This window comes from Cynara cardunculus (genome assembly GCF_001531365.2).
Source record: "Cynara cardunculus var. scolymus isolate 2C chromosome LG 7, CcrdV1, whole genome shotgun sequence".
NCBI lineage: Eukaryota > Viridiplantae > Streptophyta > Magnoliopsida > Asterales > Asteraceae > Cynara > Cynara cardunculus.
Window position 1 is genome coordinate 11,640,795 of NC_037534.1, and position 16,956 is coordinate 11,657,750.

A 16,956-nucleotide genomic window follows, 5' to 3' on the forward strand; every position below is an offset into this window, starting at 1 on the left:
ACAAATTACCCAATTCTTGAAATTTGAAAAATATACAAATCGTAGAATAGAAAATACCTTTATCCTTATAAATGTTAATCAAGTTGTGACAGATAGGGGTAAATGTCTTTCATTGAAATCTCAAACTTGTTTCAAATAGGAACTCAACTTAATCATAGCCCTATATAACATATATGTATATAATACAAACACGCACATATATTTTGTACAACACCAAGCTCTTTAAAAAAATAGCTAAATCATGTGATACCAATGTACTTTAAGTCTTCAATTATAAAAATAAAATAATTCACCTAATTTTTCATTATTTTTATTTAGTTTAAATTGAACAGTGTTCACTAAATGATTAATTTATTTTCTATATTATGTTTTATTTCTAATAACTATTATCTATACAACTTTGTATTTTCTTAGTTTAACATTTTTGACAAAAGTCAATATTAATTTTTTTGGCAATACTTTACGACCATGTTCCTGAATGAGCATTTTGCAAAAAAACTGTTGGAGCTTGGAAAGTGAACTACTTCGTGAAACATTTGTCAACACTTGATTAACACTTTTGCAAAATCTAATAAAACCCATTTTGGGTTACAAATAATTTATTTTAAGTTACCAAAATACAAATTTTAAGATAGAAAAAAACATTACAATTTGCATAGGTAGGTTCATGAGAACATAACAAAGTAAAACAACTTCACTTGATTAACGCAGTTGTGGAAAACATGAAGGAGGATTTTTTTTTTATCTTTATCTTCTTTAGGATAGAGAATGTTGTTGATGCAAGTTCAAACCAAAAAAGCACTCGAACATTTAAACAAACTGTTTGTGTTCGTGTATAGGAACGAATAGGGGACCAAAAATATAACAACCGAGAGAAAAGAACAGAAAGATATAAAATACCATTCTCTGCAAAATTTCATTGTACTAATCTTCCACTGTCACCATCCTATATGAAAAAACCCTCCATTTGCCCCAAAAATTAAATAAAGAGTCAATTGTGTTGTGTAAAACCAAACCAAATCAAACAAACCTGGTACATCTCACTCAAAACAAAAATATGGGAGAGTGGATGTTCACAGACCTGTCATCTACAATGACTGTTTCCTTGAAGGCCCCATATATATGCTTTGCATTTAATCTTGTGTAGCATTGTAGGGGCGTCCAAATTCCACACTACCAAATTGGTCAACATTTCCGGTGGATAGGGCCGTCGGAAAATAAGGCGCCGGTGATTTTTTTTCCGATAGATTTTTTTGTTTTTCGGCTGAAAATGGCCGCAAGAAAATTTTCCCGGTTTATTTAAAAAACCTTAATTAAATTAAAATTTTATTAACGAGATTTTAAAAAATGAATTATTTTACCGGCGGATATATCTGTCGGTAACATAATCCACTGGAAATTTAATTTTTTAAATAATTATTTTTATTCTTTAAATATTTCCTACAGTTTATCCGTCAGTAATCCACCATAAATTTATTCCAGATTTTTTTAAAACTAATATTTTAAAATTATTTTCTAGTGATAATTTAAAACCTATAAATCTGTAAACATTTAAAAAGAAAAACTAAAAAGATGAAATACCACTAAATATCATACATTAAACTAAAAACAAGAAATGTCGAATACAATTATTCCGACCAATTTAGAGTAGCACACAATTGTTGCAAATAAAAACTAAATTGTTTCAACAAACATATATTCAATACGGTGGTGGCAGGAAATGCTGAGATTGACTGAGCTGTCTAACCAAAGCACCATATCTTCAAGTTGTTTATCTTGTGTCTCATCCACCACTTGTTGACGCTCCTCCTCCTTTGCCATCATCGCTCCACCTCCACCTGCCGTCGCTGCTCCTCCGTCCATTGAAGCTCCTCCTCCGTCCTAAAGCGTTTTTTTTTTTTTCTGTAAATCTCTAAGTTATGTCCTTAAGGCTTCAATTTCCTATAAAATAAAGAAAACGTTTATAATATTTAATATGAATTATAAACTAAATTGATAAACATTATCAAAGGAAAAGAGACACACACCCGACTCTCTAAAGTGACGATGGACCACCCTGTGTGTAGTTCCCAGTCAAAACCCAATTGGGATCCCGGTTCTACCAAACCTAAATAGACGGTCTTTCTTGCTTTCCCAACCGCTTGTTACCACAACTCTGTATCAACTAAGGGATAGGTGGAGGGATCATTGACGTATCTTTGGGTGAGACCCATTGAATAGTCATCCTATATATGGTTTAAAAAAGATTACAAGTAAATTTTGACAGCATGACAGCTGTAAATGAGACGTTTCTAGCCAAGACAATTGTTGATCCTCTCTCTCAGTGATTTGATGATAATCCTTTTTCACTTATACGAAGTATTTATGTTTCTGTCTTTTCAGTTCCAGCGATCTTCACTGAGCTTGTTTAGTGATCGCTGAAGAACTTGTATTGTAATTCAATCAGCGATAGAGATACTTCAAGAAGACAAGACTTACACCAAAGAACCTTCAACCAATGTCGAAGATTGAAACTGAAGATTAGAGACTGGCAAGTACGTGATCTGAAGCGGTACTCAGTGATTACAAGCATGTCTACATATGTGTGAAGACTGCTCAAGCCTCAGCGAATGATGAAGAGACCTCTAGGTTATTCCAGCATTTAGCGATCAAAAGAAGCTTGTCATGCACGATTGTTGTTGTCTTGTCCTTATACACACGAAGGACAAACCCATACCCTTTCTAAATATTAGTACGGTAAGGAGCCGACTAGTTGACTCTATTACCCACCAACTTTAGGTAAGGATGTATGCTCATGAATAGGCTTTTTGTACTATTCACTGTAGCAACGGACAAGCCTTCCTCTTAAGGATTGACACGCACCTAACCTTACCATATTGCATTAAATGTGCATTTAATGCAATGGGTATAAATAGAAGTGTTTTTTCTCCATGCAGAGTGCGCGCGCAACACACTCTCTTAACCTAATTCCTACTTTGAGCATTCTTGAGCTTAAGTAAAAGAACGTTTCTCTACAACATATCTTTTCTTATTTGCTAAGACTCGGTGTGCAACCAAAGATTGTTTAGATAGGTTTTTCTTACCTTATCTTTCCACAAACAGTCTTGTAAAATTTGTATTAATCTTCTCTTATCAATATACTTTTTAAATTTGAAAATATTGTGTTTGTATTCATCCCCCCCTTCTACAAACTATTATACATATATTGTAGACCCTCACGGGACCAACAAGTGGTATCAGAGCAGTGTTCTATCTTCTCTAAGTTGTTTGGTTGTTTTTCTGCATTATTTTATCTTCTTCTCTAGATAAGTTTACTGTTTTTAAATGGCTTTGCAAAATACAAACACACACATTCAAGACAATAACTCTCTTGCCAAACCTCCCCGATTCGTTCGTGACAACTTTAGTCTATAGAAGAACTGGATGTCCCTCTTTCTGGAAGGTGTGGATCCTGAAATATGACACTATATGGAAAATGGACCATATGTACCATTTGTTATTTCTCCGGCTGTTCCAGCAACAGCTACGAATGCCGCGATTACTGAACGGCAGATTCCAAAGCTCCCTCATCAGTGGAGTAATGAAGACAAGAAGAAAATAGCTATAGACACTCGCGCTAGGTCTATAATAGCTATGTCTCTTCCTGACGAGATTTATCACTCTATGATGAAGCTCAGGACTTCTAAATCCATGTGGGACGCACTTTGTGTTCAATATGAAGAAACGACTTAGGTTCAAGAAACTAGAAAGATTAATTTAGTAAGGCAATACGAAAGCTTTCTCTGTGGAAAGATTGAAACGCTGTCTGAAGTACATCAACGTTTTAATTGTCTTCTTATTGATCTAAGGGTTGTAAGCAGGGAATATTCCAACTCCGAAACTTTAACTAAGTTTCTGGAATGTCTTCCTGAGTCTTGGGACACCTTTTCCATGTGTCTTAAGATGTCCAATGACATGTCCTCTCTTTCTCTCTCTACTCTTTACGGGATTCTGCTTAATCATGAGCAATCTCGTCAGTTGGAAGGGAATCTAGTCAAAGATTCTAGAGAAATGAAAAGCTCTCCGTTAGCTTTGATCTCTAAAGTTACTTCAGCTAAAACCCCTTCTATTTCTTTTACTTTTTCTCTTCCTCCTGTTGTTATTACAGAGTTAGACTCTTCTAATTCTGAGGATATTCTAGAATCTGATCTAGCAGATTTTGATGAATCCCTGGCACTTTTGGCTAAATATTTTAGAAGATTCACCAGCAAAAGCAACTACCGCAGATCTCCTCAGCTGACCATCAAGGAAAAGCCAAAGTCTGAAAGAATAGACAAGGCTTCAGCTGTCTGCTACAATTGTCACCGCACTGGACATTTTGCAGGTGAATGCAGATCGAAGAAAGCTGCGACGCCATCTTCCAAAAACCCATCCTCCTTCAGATCGAAGGATGACAAATACTTGAAACTGAAGGAGAAGTACAGGAAGGTGAAGAACAACCAGCGAAAGGCCAAGGGTCTTATTGCTGAAGAGCATGATTGGGTTGATTCATCCGATGAATCATCTTCTGATGAGAAAGATACAACCTATCTTTGCTTGATGGCCAAGGATGTTAATGAAGAATCTTCAGAGGCATCTACTTCTTCTGAGCCATCTACCTCTTCTACTACTCAGGTATGTATCCTGAATGAACCCTCCTCTTCTTCCTCTAGCCTATCGACACTAGATACGTTGATGGTGGATCTTTACAATGCCCTCAATGGCAAATCTAAAGCAGAAATGCTTAATCTTGATCTTCAAGAACAGTTGAAAGTTTGCCATTCTAAGATCAAAGAGCTGACCTATGTTGAGGAAAATCTAAATGATCAGTTCATTGTAAACCAAGCCATCACCGTTGAATGTGAAAAGGCTATCGCTGAGCGTGAGCGAGCAATCGCTGAACTTAAGGCTGAGAAGGCTACTATTGAAGGATGGTGTAAAGCTTCTCTCAAAGCCATAAAGATCATAAACGCTTAGATCCCCGCCAAGATAACGACTGGTCTAGGATTCTCTCCTATGATCAGGAAGAGCGTGTCACTGACAGGTCCATGCTTAAGTTTGGCACCTTCGTCTCTTCCATTCCTGACACCTCTTCCTCTCAGTATTCTTTTACTGAGAGTCATCTTGAAATAACTCCCTCGAGTTCAGGCTGCAACGACAAAGGTAAATCCATTGCCACCGCACCTCTTCCTAAGAAGTCTAACAAGTCAAATAGATCAAGGTCTATTCCTTCAGCTTGTAAAGCTTCTTCCTCAGGGACTAGGAAATCTAAATCCTTTCAAAAATCCAAGTCTCAGCTCAAGGTGAACTTTTCACCTAAGGAATCCAAAGCCTCAAAGGTTCCTCCAAGAACCAATGAGAAGGGAATCCTTGGAGCCGGTCCCTCTTCTAATCTGATAATTCTTGGCCCTAAAGCTACCTTCAGCTTTAGGAAGTGCAAAAACTATGGTGAAAATACACATATTGCCAGCAAGTGTCCTTCTGCCTCCAAGGCTGGTTCACCAGCTGAGGGCAAGAAAGTAGCCAAGGCTGAGAAATCAACCAAGGTGAAATCCTTCACTAAGGCTGCAAAAGCAACCAAAGTGAAGCAAACCGCTAAAGCCTATTCTTCAGGCTCAGCGAAGACAACTCCTACTGACAAGTCTTCAGCATCAGACGTTGTAGTTCCTACCACTGAAGTCTCCTCCTGTGTTTCAGTGAAGACTTCCACTGAAACAACTTTAGTAGTGTCAGAGGTTGTTCCTCTTTCCACTTAAACCTCTTCAGGTTTAGTGATGCTATCTACTGATGCTGATTCCTCAGCACCAGTGGATGATGCCTCTAACAACGCTAGACCCCAATAGTTGGGTACCAATAACATTCTTAAATTGTTTTCTTGTGAAGGATGTCAAAGGTATATGGTATCTCAATAGCGGATGCTCAAGACATATGACTGAAGACAAATCCCTGCTAACCCATTACAAGGAAGAAAGAGGACCTTCTGTGACCTTTGGTGGAAACAAAAAAGAATATACTAAAGGTTTTGGTATATTAACCAATGGTGCAACAATGTTCAAGCGAGTTGCATATGTTGAAGGACTGAAGCACAATCTTCTAAGCATCAGTCAATTGTGTGATAAAGACTACACAGTAAAATTCTCGAAGAATTCATGTCACGTCCTTGAAAAAGATGATAAGGTTGCCCTAACCAGTTCTCATCTAGAGAATGTACATATCATCAATATGAATTCCTCTTCCACTGAGAACAGCTGCTTCTTTTCCAAAGCCTCGAAGACATTAACTGGCTATGACACAAACAGATTTCTCATCTCAACTTCAAGACACTCAGCAAGTTGTCAAGAAATGATCTTGTCATTGGTCTTCCTCAACACTCCTTTGCAAAGGAATCTCTTTGCTCAGCATGTGAAAAAGAAAAACACATAAGAGTTAGCTTTAAGTCTAAACACATCTCTTCAGTGACTGCACCTCTTCAGTTACTGCACATGGATCTCTTTGGTCCAGTCAACGAGAAATCCATAGCTGGAAAGAAGTTTACACTCTTCATAGTTAATGAGTATGCCAGGTACACTTAGGTCTTCTTCCTCAGATCCAAAGATGAAGCACCTGAAGAAATCATTTTGTTCATCAAGAAAATAGAAGTACTTAATAACATCAAGGTACGATTTATTAGAAGTGACCATGACACTGAATTCAAAAACAGTACTATGGATAACTTCTTTGAGAACAAAGGAATCACTCACAACTTTTATTCAGTGAGGACTCCTCAACAAAATGGGATCGCTGAAAGGAGAAATCGAACAATCATTGAGGCTGCTCGATCAATGCTTAGTGAATCTCATCTCCCTATTCAATTCTAGGCTGAAGCTGTCAACACCATTTGTTTCACTCAAAATCGATCGTTGATCGTAAAAAGATTCAAGAATACAGCCTATAAACTTTTTCATGGAAGAAAGCATTCTATAAGTTTTCTTCATATATTTGGTTGTACTTGTTACATTCTCAACAATGGCGACCAACTTGGAAAGTTCGATCCCAAAGCTGATGAATGAATCTTTCTTGGATATTCTTTAGTATCCAAAGCCTTCAGAGTATTCAACAAACGAAGACAGAAGATAAAAGAATCTATCCATGTCACCTTTGACGAATCTCAATCAGCTAATTCAAGACCATCTTAAATGATGAAGATGAATTAGAAAACTGGATGTTCTCTCACTATGGACAATCTGAAACTTCCTACATTGCTCCCCTCAACACTGAATCCCTTAAAGATGAAGATGATCCATTTATCATTCCAGTTACAGCTAGTCACTCCAACGCATCTTCTTCAGAGATCGCTGCCATGCCCATTAGTTGTATTCCTCCTTCTACTTCAAACACTGATCAATTAGTGAATGAAATGCCTTCAGTATCTGAACCTGTTTCAGTCGCTGAATCTGAGGCTCTTTTAGCAATTGTCCCAATTGCTGAAGAAACTGCAGCTAAAGCCCCATCTTCTGTTCCTGAACTTACCTACTCAGATGAAATTCATCTACCGGCTCAGCGATGGACTAAAGACCATCCAATTCATCAAATTTTTGGTGATCCAAATACAAGTATCAAGACTCGTCGTGGTCTAGGTAATATATGTCTCTTTATCAACTTCCTTTCTTTAGTTGAACCCAAGAAAATCAATGATGCTATCTTTGACTGGGTCCTTGCCATACAAGAGGAGCTCATTGAGTTTGATAGGAACAAAGTTTGGTACCTTGTCCCACGTCCTTCTGACAAATCAGTGATAGGAACCAAATGGGTCTATCGCCACAAGTTGGATGAAGATGGTGTGGTAACCCGTAACAAGACTAGACTTGTTGCTCAGGGTTATAGACAAGAAGAAGGGATCAATTATGATGAAACCTTCGCACCAGTGGCTAGACTCGAAGCAATTCGACTCTTTCTAGCCTTTGCTGCCCATAGAGACTTAAAAGTCTACCAAATGGATGTAAAGAGCGCTTTCCTAAATGGGAAACTTCAAGAAGAAGTTTATGTTGAACAACCTCCAGGGTTTCTTGATCCTAAGTATCCAAACCATGTCTATCGGTTGGATAAAGCTCTTTATCGGTTAAAACAGGCTCATCGTGCCTGGCATGATACCCTTTCCTCATTTCTCATCTCTGAGAAATTTGTTCGTGAAAAGATTGACCAGACCTTATTTCTTAGGAAAGTTAAGGGTCACATCATTCTAGTCCAAATTTATGTCGATGATATTATATTTGGTTCATCTAATCCCTCTTTGTGTTTTCGGTTTGTTGATCACATGAAGAAAGAATAACAGATGAACATGATGGGAGAACTAACCTTCTTTTTAGGTCTCCAAATCAAACAGACAGATAAATGTATCTTTATCAATCAAAGTAAGTATGTTCATAACATGCTGAAGAAGTTTGATTTATCAAACAATTCATCAATGAAGACTCCAATGGCTCATCCACTCTCTCTCAACAAGGATCCAAATGGAAAGCCTGTAAACGTTACTGTTTATAGAGGAATGATCGGCTTCCTGCTGTATCTAACAGTTATTCAACCAGATATCATGTACTCTACATGCTTATGTGCAAGATATCAAGCTAAACCAAAGGAATCCCATATGATTGCTGTCAAACGCATCTTCAAATATCTTAAGGGAACTTCTAACATGGGTCTTTGGTACCCTAAAGGTTCAGGCTTTGACCTAATTGATTATTCGGATAGTGATTTTGCAGGTTGCAAAATTGATAGGAAAAACACCACTGGAGGCTGTTAACTTCTAGGTGGAAAGTTGGTTAGCTGGACAAGCAAAAAGCAAAACTCAGTGTCCACATCAACAGCTGAAGCTGAATACGTAGCCGCTGGTAGTTGTTGTGCCCAAGTTCTTTGGATGAAAAACCAGCTAATGGACTATGATCTTCAGTATTCAAAGGTTCCTATTTATTGTGATAGCACTAGTGCTATTGCAATTGCAAACAATTCTGTACTTCACTCCAAGACCAAACATATTGAGATCCGATATCATTTTATCAGAGATCATGTTATGAATGGTGATATTGAATTTCACTTCGTTCCAACTGAGTACCAGCTCGCTGACCTTTTCACCAAGCCTCTTGATGAGACAAGATTCAACATCTTGATCAGCGAACTAGGGATGCTAAACATTGAAGAATAATCTTCAGCTATTAACATCACTCAGTAAGTGAAATGATTCAGTGTTCTATCTCTAACACTGAACTTTTGAGTAAATTTATCTATTCTCTCTAAGGTATGATTACTCTTCTCTTTTCTTCAAAACTTATAACCTTCATTGAAGCTTTTCCTTTTCAGTGACTATAATGTTTTAAAAGTTGGTTTCAGTTATTCTTATATCACTGACCATATATAAGTATATCTTTATACTTATTCTCTTAAAAATCAAAAATAATCACTGAATCCTTTTGATCAGTGAATCAAATGTTTTTTAAATACCAATTTTAGTGATTCTCTTATCACTGACACTGATGCCTTAAAACTATCACTGATAAATTCTGACTTCATTGATAAAATGTTTTAAAAGGTCATTTCAGTGTTTAGTTAAACACTATATGACTTTTTGTTTTTTTTAAAAACCTTTCGTTTTTAAAAGAAAATAGTTAATGAACCGTCTTAATGATGACATTCTCTATTTACTATGCGCAACGCTTTGAGACGCGCAAAAAGGTACTGTCATACGCTACCTCATTTAATGTCATCCAATCATGGATGAGAAGTGCCATTTTTCATCATTGCCCCTTTTCTCAACCGTCGTCTTTTCTCTCTCTCTCATATTCTTATCTCTCCTTCTACCTATAAATATGAGACCTCTCCTTCACTTTTCTCCTTACGTTTTCAAAATTTCAAAGACGAACCTCTGCCAAAATTTCCAAAGCAAGAAATCTCTCTCAAACCCTCAAGAACTTCTCGACCTTATTCTCTAAACTTTTAAGGTCAACTTTTCTTCTCTTTAATCGTCTTCTAAGAAATATGTTTGATCATTTTAAGAAACTTGTTCTCTTGAAATATTAAACAACGATGATTATTTAACCAATTCTTACTTGGTTATAATCACATTTCTGTAAACACATTCTACTTGAAAAACCCTAATCCTTCTTTAAGGATTTTTCAAAAGAAGTTTTTATTGATTCAAAAACTTACCTATATTCTTCTCCATAACAAATCTTGGTTTTACTAACAATCTGTTTTATCTTATTCTTACTAAAAACATATGGTTGCCAAGAACGTTAGTTTCTCTCTCGATGAGGTGTCCTTCAAGGCGAACAACCACATTGCCTTGTTGGACATCCCTTCTTCCAAGGCGAATTATCAAGAGGCGGTTGACTTCCTCAAACAGTCGTTGCTTCGTGTTGCTCTCAACCATGAGCTTATCATGGTTAAGGAACTATTACAGCAGTTCTGGTTCACTACTGAGGTGGTGGATGTCGAAGACAGGCATGGTTGCCAAGTTGAAGAGGTCAACTTCACCTTCAATCGCATGGAAGTGAAGTTTGGCGTGAACACGATGAGGACGGCTCTTCGCCTTCCCAAAGGCCCCTTCGATAGCGAACCAACAACGGCTGAGGTCATCGAGTGTCTCGATGACATTGGCTATCAATGGCCAATGAAGAAGGACCCAAATGCTCCCATGAAGTCCTTATAAAAGATTGAGAAGAACAAGATGTCAGCGATCTGGCAATACCTGTTCTCTCACTTCATCCAGTCGATGGGTGGAAAGACTAGAGGTCAGGACCAGGCCTCTAGGATCGCCTTGACGATTGGTATTTCTGTGATTCAGCATCGCAATATAAATTATGCTACGATCATTTTCGATGACCTGGTGCAAAAGCTGAACAAGCGCCAGCGAGAGAAGGTGGTGCCTTACACGACGTTCCTTTCTACCTGGTGCAAAAGCTGAACAATACTCCACATAATGTAACCTTCAGGTTTACAAGCTTGGATCCAGGATTCTGGATCATAAGTTGAGGGACAGTGATGTGGCACTCTCTTCTATAGTGTCTCTGTGGAGTCCAGATTTCATACAAATCTTGATGTGATCTTCATAGATTGATATGAACAATGATGAACACTAAGAATGATGTAAGTAATGATTAGATTGGAGAGAGAGAGAGAATTACATCAGCCAAATCTTGATTTCAGTATTAATGACAAAAGCTTTAATTACAATTACAAGGAATTTCCTATTTATACTAGGAAAGTAAAGACTAAAATATTACAAGTAAAACTATTCTAAGGAGAAACTTGAATACAACTTTTAAGCTCTAATCTTGAACCCAACATTCTCCCCCTTTGGATTCAAGTTTGGACTCTTGTGAATTTCGTTTTGCGCAGTCCAAGTATCTTCTCCAACTGTCTCAGAGCATTTCTATATTGTAACTTCAACTCGAGCAAATTAATAGCATTAACAAGCAAGTATCTTTCTTTGGGATTCATACGTTCTGATTCCACAGCCTTATCATCGCTGACTCTCTTTCAATCCAGCGCCCTCTTTACCAGCTTGATCGTACCATCAGAATACTTGTTTAGCTCGCTGAATCTCATCAACTTTTTAACTTGAAGTTGAGCAAAGTAAATGACTCCGAACTCTGGGCTTTCAAGAACCATATAGACTGGATATCCATCAATGTCTTCAAGCTCCTGATTTGGTCTTTTGAGGTTAATTATCTTCTGACTGTCTTCAAGACCCATTTGAACATCGATGATCATTGACAGCTTGACATGATTTCGAATGAAACTTTTAATCGCCTCCAGAGCTATCAGTTCTCCTTCCTTTCTAATTTGCATGTTCTTGAGTTCAAAGTACATATACTCGAGATCGTCCAAGTATAAGTTTGAGAAATCAGCTTCACTAAACCTCCAGATATGGCTGATTTCTCTCGACAGGTTTTAGCTATTGAAACCAGCCTTAACCCCGAGGCACTTTTAGCTAACCCTCTTAGCTCTTCAGTGATTCCTCCAATCACTGTCATATCAGTGGCATTGTCCCCAACCGCCTCAGTGACCCAAATCACTAAAGGTGTGGATATAGCGCCGCCAGCGCTGAACACCCATGTCTCTTCTCCTCCTTCTTTGGTCTTCATATGTGTTGATGACGTATCAGCGAATGTCCTCCCTGATACTGAAACACACCACTGGACCTAAGGTTGCTTCTCTCGGTGCTCCTCAGCATACAGATGTCCATCCTCTCGATGATATCTTTGCTCATTCCAGTGACAATCCTTTGGATGTCATTGATGGCCCCTCAGGTATTCCAACTTCCTATCCTTTCATTTCTTCTAACCCTGAGCCTCTTGTTGCTCACCTTTCATCTCTTGCAGGTCCTTTTTCTATGCCCCAGTCTGTGGCTGTAGAAGAGGAGGAAAAAGATGGGGAAGAGAAGGAAGAAGATGAGGAGGATGACGCGATTGACGAAGAAGACAAGGATTACGACATGGCGTCAGATGTCAAGCTCCTTCTCCCAGCCGTCGATTCCATTTACTGCAAGATGGCTGAAGTTCACCAAGAGATGCCCCACAAGGCTGAACTTGATGCGGACATCTCAGCTCTCAAAGCAGATGTTCAAGAAGTACAGAGTCATCTCTTGACTCTCCAAGAAGCTGTTCGAGCCAACACTGAAGCCATTGTTGTTCTCTCCAGCAGGGCTGATGATGCTCAGGTTCTCTCTCTTCAGCAGACGAAACTTCTTCAGCAGATCTTGGATGTTGTCCGTCAACCAGCTCTAGTGATCTGGCCTTCCTTCTCTGCTGATGATCGTGCTCAGCTCAATGAGACGCGTGAAGCAACGACAACTCTAGCCAGTGCTTTGACAAGGCTAGAGGAAATGATGGTTCTCCAGCATCAGCGCATGGATGAACTCTCTGCCTTATACTCTCAAGTCTTAGCGAGAGAGGGGGAGATGAGGTCCAACGCTGCTGGACCATATGCTGCTGCTGCTCCAGCAACCGTTGTAGTTGAAGTTGAAGCTCGTAGAGCTGAGGCTGTTGCTGCTTCTATAATCCCGACTACCGAAGTTGTTTCAGTTGAGGAGGTTAATGCCATCCCAAGGGATGATGATCTTCCCATCATCTCTGCACCCGTTGCTGGGGAGGATGATGATGATGATGATGATAATGATGAAGATGATGAAGATAAAGATGACGAACCTGTTATCCCAGACCCCGAAAGTGACCTAGATGGTGATGATGATGACGATGATGAAGATGACTTTACCATCCAATATGAAAAGCCAAAAACTGTCACCAAGGGAGTCACCCCCAATGATTCTGCATCCCAGGGGGAGTAAAAAAAAGAGTCTGTTCCATCAATGAACCAGGGCCACAAGTCGAAAGGCAAAGCGGTCGCTGAAAAAGGAAGCAGACTGAAGACAACTTAAAGCTGGCCAAGTCACTAACTGAGAAAATTCTCACCAAGAGAAAGTCCAAGAAGAAGGTGAACGCTGTCCAAGCCCAGGCTAAACTTCTTTCCATTGCAGAAGCTGAGCATGAGAAGAACCTGAAGCTGGTCGAAAAGGACAAGCATTGGAGAGAAGCAAAGCTGAAGAAGAGAGTCATTCCCTGCCCGATCATTAGCGTCAGCATCAGTGGACGTTCAAAAGACGGTGGAACACTGGTCTTAATGCTCATCACCAGGGACAATCTCGATGCCATCACCGAGTACCCGTCCTACCATAGCCGCTATGGATACAGCGAATGGCTGGATATCAGACAAGCCATTCAGCGATCCAATTCAAGACATAAGCCAATTATCGAAGACATCATCAACGATCTCATAAAACAGATGTCCAGGTATGTCGCAGTCCCTGACAGGCCCCCTCTAAAGAAAGGTGGGAAGAAGAAGAAAAAACTTTTTAATCCTAATGATGGACCATTCCTAAGGAACAAACATGAAACAAGGTTCTCCTTAGATGAAATCCTGAAGGAACTTGAGAGTATAGACATTTCTATGCTGAATCTTGACTTGCCAGTTAAGGGTCCCTTTACACCTAACTCTGTGTATTTCAAACCTGAGTTAGGAGTTATATTCCTTGACTATGAAGGTGAAGTCAGATTTCAGAGAATGTCAGAGCTACATCTATGTCTAATGGGTCATTTGGTTTACCTCTTAACTTTACTTTGAGCATTCTTGAGCTTAAGTAAAAGAACTTTTATTTACAGCATATCTTTTCTTATTTGCTAAGACTCAGTGTGTAACCAAAGATTGTTTAGATAGGTTTTTCTTACCTTATCTTTCCACAAACAGTCTTGTAAAATTTGTATTGATTTTCTCTTATCAATATACTTTTTAAATTTGAAAATATTGTGTTTGTATTCATCCCCCCTTCTACAAACTGTGATACATATCTTGTAGACCCTCACGGGACCAACAACAATACTGATATATACGAAATTGGTAGCCAAAACAATCCTAACGTTTGTCCAACAAATGGCAACCTAAACTAAATCGTGATACATACAAAATTTCTAACTTAAATAATCATAATATTTGTCCAACAAATGGCAACCTAAACTAGATATATATAGATATATATATATATATATATATATATATATATATCCACAGACACACATATATATACATATATAGGGGGTTTATTTTGCAAACCACGCTATTTGTACAAACCGTACAAACCGCATTCAACCAATCATAATTTTTCATTTTGTTCATTTTTTTATAATTATGAGAAGTTGATTAATCATGGATATTATCATCTTCATTATATTAATTTTAGAGAAATACATGAAACAATTTCATTAAAATTTCATAGGTATTATATGAAACAATTTCATAACCATATATAAAACAACTTTGTTTACAAAAGTGTTATATGAAACAATTTCATAAGATTAAATAATGAAATCGATGAATGGGGGTGGTTTGCATGATTTGTACAAATATGGGTGATTTGCATTAGATCGCTCCTCTAATAATTGTACAAACCATGCAAACCACCCAAATGCAAATGACCTATATTTGTACAAACCGTACAAACCAACATCTAAAAAGATCCAACTGGGGGGAGTTCTCCAGCACACTCATATCCCGGTGTGGGTCGGTTTCATCATATTGAGGATACCCATTCCTCTTTGCCTTTTCCCCAGCTTCCTTTCTCGCGGCACTCAAGTTGTCATTATATGGCTTTGCTGACTTTCTCTCCCATGTCTCTAGCATTTGGGTGTCCAAAGCCGAATCACAAGTATAGTAGCACTGTACGTAAAAGTTTAGTCGATTCTTACGTTAAAAAAAGCAAAAATATAACAAGTTGAATATATATATACTATGAACCTGGAATCGCTCCCATATTCGGCGCCTCAAGTCCTTTGGGATTTTTTTCCCAAGTGACCTATGGGCCGTCAAGCAACTTTCGGTTGATCTTGGTGATCTGGTGGATCACTCTAGTTTCATTAAAGCTACATAAATAATGAAATGAATTAGCATCAATACGAGCAACAATTATTTTTATCAACTAAAAGTTATAAATGTACTTACTCTTTGTCGCATAAGCCAATAACCGTCCGTTGTTGTGGAAGCGACTCTGGAGCAGCGTTGTCACGGCCAGAATCTATCTCCTCCAGGTGTGCTGAAACACTACTAGAGGCTCTACCCATATCGCGGCTCGGTGTACTGCCACTACCTCGACCGGTAATCCGAGTACGCGGCATTGTCGATTTTTCTACAAAACAACGTTAGAAAATATACAACAATTGACAACCCATTTCTAACACAAAGTATACTCAATTAGATCTATGAATACAAATCTTGACGTTTGCCTAACAATTGGCAACACATTTCTAATACGAATGACAGTTAGGGCATTTTAATATTTTCTATTGTGTCTATTTAATTTACACTACAATAATATAAAGACATATATAGAGACTATAAAAATCAGTTATGATACATACATTTTTTGATAACAAAAGTTGTAATTCTCGATGACATGTCGTCACATTAGACCAAAATAAAAGGATTGTCATGACATAGTGACAAGATAGTGTTCCAATATAATTTTTTTATTAATATCATAAACTAATTTTTATAGAATAGTGAAGTGTACATTATCACAAAACAATTAACAGGTATGTTGATATTTTCTCCTTGAAATCAGATTCTTGATTGTGAATATGCTAGTATGGATTCTAATAAAAAAAAGTGTCTCCACTTGAAACATCTCTCTATTTCATACCTCAATGTGAACTAATAGAAATATATACATACATATATTTACATATACATACATATATATATATATACGCAGAAATATATATGCGTACATATATATAGAAATACATACATATATACATAATACATATATAGAGGAAGTTTACTTTGCTAACCACGTTATTTGTACAAATCGTACAAAACTCATTCAACCAATCATAATTTTTTATTTTGTTCATTTTTTGTAATTATGAGAGATTAATTAATCATTTTTATTGTAGAGGGTGTTAATCATGGATCCTAGTTGTGTACCCGCGCAATGCGGCGGGAGCCATGAATTTTAACGATTTTGAAGTTTCACTGGTTTTATAAGATAAGATTTGACGATGATATAGGTTACACTTGGTCTTTACATATTAATAAAATTTGAATAAATAAGAGTTATGGTTCCAATTACAGACTATCGATGAAAMAAATTGTATGACAGTTTAAAATCCAATATATTTAAAATCCAACATATTTAAACGACTCCACAAATATGTTTGATTTACACCAAGAGCAAAAAACCAAGAAACTTGAGTTTTAAGATAAACACTCAAAACCAATAAAGAAAACTACAAATTTGACATATCATAAGTTATGAAAAGACCAAAAAAATGGGTTTTAGAATGAAATTTCAACTGCTTACCCTCTTTCTTGTCCAGAAGCTCAGATTAAGGTTGAATTAATACATGTATATAT